The sequence below is a fragment of the Hibiscus syriacus genome, unplaced genomic scaffold (assembly GCF_006381635.1).
Source record: "Hibiscus syriacus cultivar Baekdansim isolate YM2019G1 unplaced genomic scaffold, ASM638163v2 tig00110331_pilon, whole genome shotgun sequence".
In the NCBI taxonomy this organism is placed as follows: Eukaryota; Viridiplantae; Streptophyta; class Magnoliopsida; order Malvales; family Malvaceae; genus Hibiscus; species Hibiscus syriacus.
In genome coordinates this window covers 1,268,592-1,273,625 of record NW_024062687.1, presented here as the reverse complement: position 1 = coordinate 1,273,625, position 5,034 = coordinate 1,268,592, and the positions used below count along the sequence as shown (strand labels likewise).

The 5,034-nt window shown below is 37.1% G+C and overlaps 1 pseudogene; it reads left to right on the top strand.

The window, feature by feature from the left end:
* Positions 1–988: 988 nt before the first annotated feature.
* Positions 989–3,839, top strand: LOC120119110 (annotated as a pseudogene).
* The last annotated feature ends 1,195 nt before the right edge of the window (positions 3,840–5,034 follow it).

Below are 5,034 nucleotides of genomic sequence, written 5' to 3'. Positions count from 1 at the left end.
CTCCGTTCTTTTTCTGACCGGAGTTCGATCGACAAAATATGGACGTTGTCGAGGCGCAATATGTATGATTGGGAAGCCATTTTCCGGGATTTTCACAAAATGTTAGATTTTTCACAAATTTTTTGGATTTAACCATAAACCCTTATTTAGATCCCTAATTCCAACGACTATAATGAAAAAATCCGGTGGAACTTTTCATCTCGAGGTGACGATTTCCAAGTGACCGTTGCACAACTGCCTGTTGACCAGTTAAACAAAACGAATAGTTTTTTGAATTCGAAGGAACTCGTCATCTTGAGGTGACGAATTTTCCTCTTTTTTCTAATTTTAATTTTATTTTTTTTCAATAATAAAAATTTTAATAGACTCGTCACCTCGACTCGACGAGTCTGCTTAAAAATAATAAATTAATAACCCACGTGGGATCCACTCGAATCCATTAAAAATAATATTTTAATAAACTCGTCACCTCGAGATGACAAGTTCACCCGACACTAACAAATGCCGTAGATCTCTAATTAAAATGTGAGGATGGGTAAAAACCCTAAATTTTCAATCTAAAAGCTCTATTGGGCCAAAAAGTTATTTTCAATCTAAAAGCCCTATTGGGCCAAAAAAACCGAAGAAAGAGAGATTTTGCCGTTGAATAACCCTTGGTTATGCCAGTTTAGGAGATGATGCTCAAAAACAGTTTCATTTCAATGGTTAAAGTCCCAGGTGTGATGTTGGAGATATTAGGTGAACTATTCTATGGGATCTTGGGGTGGTCCTAATAGTTGGACTTCATAAATTGGGGCACCCTTGGCCTGTTTGGCTTACAATTCCATCGGACCAGCACAGGGTCCTAACTGTTAGACAGACTACATTACCGGAGACCATTTCCATTGTCTGCTTGGACCGGATCGTTCTGGAAATAAAAGAAATTATTTGATTATTTGTATGGTACACACACAAAATTGTTCCATAGTACAGTAATTTGATTCAATTCTGCGGTGGAAGTAATTTCAGTTTTACGTCGTGAGGGAGCAGAGCAGAGTTGTGGTCGAATATTATCTTCCCCTTCTACAGCTCATTCACTCAAATCCGCCGCTATCCTCCGTCACAGCCACGCTCGAAATAAAGGAAGCAAAGATAAAGTAAAATCTCCACCGGTGATGATAGCCGGAAAGCAACAGATGCAGCAATCTCAGCTGTTTTCTTTAAAGGGATCCATCCTCACTCTCTCTATTCTCACCCTAATTTCCTTTACTTCTCCTTCAAATCCCTCCGTCCTCCTATTCCTTTCTCCCCTCCCATTCCTCAGATCACTCTCCTCCCCTCCGCATCCTCCAACACCACAGCTCCTTCTCAGACGCGTATCGTCTCCGACATAAAAGAGAACTATGTTTCTGAAGACAACGACGACAAAGACGGCGATTTGTTCACCGACGTTTACCATTCGCCGAAGCTTTTCAAGTTGAATTTCGAGGAAATGGAGGAGATATTCAAGATCTACATTTACCCCGACGGCGATCCGAAAACTTTCTACCAAACTCCCCGGAAACTGACCGGCAAATACGCTAGCGAAGGTTACTTTTTCCAGAATATTCGCGAGAGCCGGTTTCTTACGGACGATCCAGATCAAGCTCACCTCTTTTTTATCCCGATCTCTTGTCACAAGATGCGCGGCAAGGTATAAAATTTCCTTGTCTTTTTTCAATTAGATCTACACAAATTAGATAATTTAGAAACTTATTTTCATTGAAACGATTAATGCAGGGTACATCGTATGAGAATATGACAATAATTGTTCAGAATTATGTAGATGGTTTAATAGCTAAATATCCTTATTGGAATAGAACTCTAGGTGCCGATCATTTCTTTGTTACATGTCATGATGTCGGCGTTCGTGCTACCGAAGGAGTTCCCTTTCTTGTAAAGAACGCCATTCGTGTTGTTTGTTCTCCTAGCTATGATGTTGGATTCATTCCGCATAAAGATGTTGCTCTCCCCCAAATTCTGCAGCCTTTTGCTCTTCATGCTGGTGGAAATGATGTTGAAAACAGGTAAACACAATCCCATTTTTATAGAAGGGTTTTGTAGTCAATGCATTGTTGTTTTGTAGAATAGCTCATAATAAGTGCTTATTATGAGCACCTTTTAGCAAAACCCTTCTTATTTAAAATGGTTGGGAATTTAAGTTTGTAGCTTCATGCTGACTAGAAGCATGTTTGCAGGACGGCACTTGGTTTTTGGGCTGGACATAGGAACTCGAAGATTAGAGTGATACTGGCACGTGTGTGGGGGAACGATACTGAGCTTGACATTTCGAATAATAGAATAAGCAGGGCTACTGGTCATTTAGTGTACCAGAAGAGGTTTTATAGAACTAAATTCTGCATATGCCCTGGTGGCTCCCAGGTCAACAGTGCTCGTATAGCTGATTCAATCCATTATGGATGTGTTCCTGGTATGAATTTTCAAGTCTTCAACTTCTTGTACTTGATGCAGTGAACAATTGTTTAGTAATTTGTATCTCGTTTGTTGCTTTTGTTTAGTTAATGATGCATGTGGATTGTTAAGTTATAGGCAAAGGTAGTGACAAAAGGAGAAAAAAAACTAGAATTACAAATAGAAATAGTAGTGAGAATGCTTGGACAAAAATACACAAACCGAATCAGCTTATCATTTTGGCTATTAGCTATGCTTTAGAGGAGATTATAAACCTTCAATTTGGTGAGGTAGATTTGAGATGTTCTAGTGACAGGATTGCTCCTAAAGGCTGGACATACGTAAGGTGTGTTTCTTCTAGGCACCCCTGTGGAGGGCAGAAAACCCATTAGTTAAACATTTTTATTCACACAGAAACCTGGGAATATCTCGGTTACTCTCACAAATGCTGTGGTACTTGTTAGCTTACCAGTTTAATCCAACAGTGATGATTCTCTAGGCTGTCATAAATTATGAGTCAGATTCAACCTTACCTAGTTTTACCGCAACATGATTATCTCCTAGATTTTGATCATAAATTTGATTTATCATTTCTCTACCTTGACTGTTTAATAGTTACCAGAACATAAGGAGCATCATCATTTGTCAATAATTTATTCCAGGAGTAAGATTTGTGAAACTAGAGAATTAGTTTGGAGCAAAGGCTAAAGCCTTTTTATGGATTGAAGAAACAGAAAGTTCCCTCATTTTGAGGTGCAAGTTTCAGCTAGTGCCATCTTTTTGTTTTGCTTTGCTCACCTTTTTTCTCCGAGAAACACTCCCCAGCAGAACTAGAGAAAGATACTTAAAATTGTTTCCCTTAACCTATTTGGCTTGTTTTGTTGCAGTGATATTATCCAACTATTATGACCTGCCATTCAATGACATTCTTGATTGGCGAAAATTTGCTGTTGTCCTTCGAGAGAATGATGTTTATCAGCTGAAGCAGATCCTGAAGAACATATCTCATGAGGACTTTGTTTCCCTACATAATAACTTGATTAAGGTAGTGGCCCTTTTACCCTACTGGTTCATCATTTCTTTTTCACTAAAATCAAAGGTCAATCTAAAAAACAATTACCTGCAGTACTCATCTGGTGCTACATGTCTTCTTTTACCAGGTTCAGAAGCACTTCCAATGGAACACACCGCCTGTAAGGTTCGATGCATTCAACATGGTAGTTTATGAACTTTGGTTGCGCCACCATGTAATAAAATACTAATTTTTGTTCAGTTATTCGATGTAAGTTCCTCTTCACTTTTATATATGTTTAAAGGTTGATTTCATTTTCTAGCAACCTAAAAGTTTGTATTTGATGTACATACTGCTTAAAATTTTGTAGTGGCAAAGATCAGTTATTTGTTTGTTCTAAATAATGAACATTCATCAAATTTGATTGGTATGATTTAGATTAATGGCCTAACCAAAAAGACTTGTATGGTTATGGTTATATAAGATGATTCTTCTCGAGTTTGTGATACAATCATATTTGAAGTTACATTTTGAGGATAAATCATCATTGATGCGTGTATTGTCGTCTGAAGCATCACCACCAGAGTTGATATAGACATCTCCATAAAATAACACTATCAGAGTTAAAGCTAAAACCAGTAATCTCTTCGATCTTTCACCCCTAACCCTAACCTTACTAAAAAAAATGTGTTGTAAATTCATATCTAATGATTATCATCTAAAACGGTAAAGACCAAGTGAATCGTAACCATAAAAAGCTAGCTTCTTAAGATAAATTTAAGACATTTTAAGTGTATGAATATGTTATGCCAAATGCACACTTAATACTTACATAGACGTCTAATGATCATAATATATTCACATCATAACACTCAGAATGAACCATAATGGCAAAGTAAGCATTATAAAATTTTGGTTTAATACACTTTTTAGTGTCTAAATTATACCTCAAAATACAATTTGGTGCCTAAAGAATTATTTTACTAACAATAGGTGTTTAACGTTTTCTCCGTTACACCTTTAGGTGCCTACCGGTATTTTTTTAAATTTTTAATAATAAAAATATTATTTAAAAAAAGAAAAATAATTAAAAAAATTAAATCTTCCGCGCCGTCCCTCTCCCTACCATCCCCCACCTCTGACGGCAAAGGGTCACCATCAATTAGGTTTTGCTCGGAGCAGAACCAGGAACACAACGATGGCGGCTATGTAACGTACGAACAATTGTAGCCATTAAAATATCAAAAAACATCAATGAAAACCCTAGAAATCCGAGGACCCTTCAAGACGTTTTCTCGACGATCGGTGCAGTTTCACGGTGGGTAAGGGATCAGATTTTGGTCGCGACGACGAGATGATTGTGATAGTATCAACAGCGATGGTCACGGGCCGATAGTGACCAATCGGCAGCAGCAAAATTTGAAGATTTTTTGTTTTTTAATTATAATATTAAGTTTTTTAAAATAAAATAATTTTTGAAAATTTTATATGTGTGACACGTGTCAGATAAGAACCTAATTCAACTACCGTTACAGTCCAAACACCTACAAGTATAACGTTGAAAATATTAAATACATATTATTAGTAAAAAA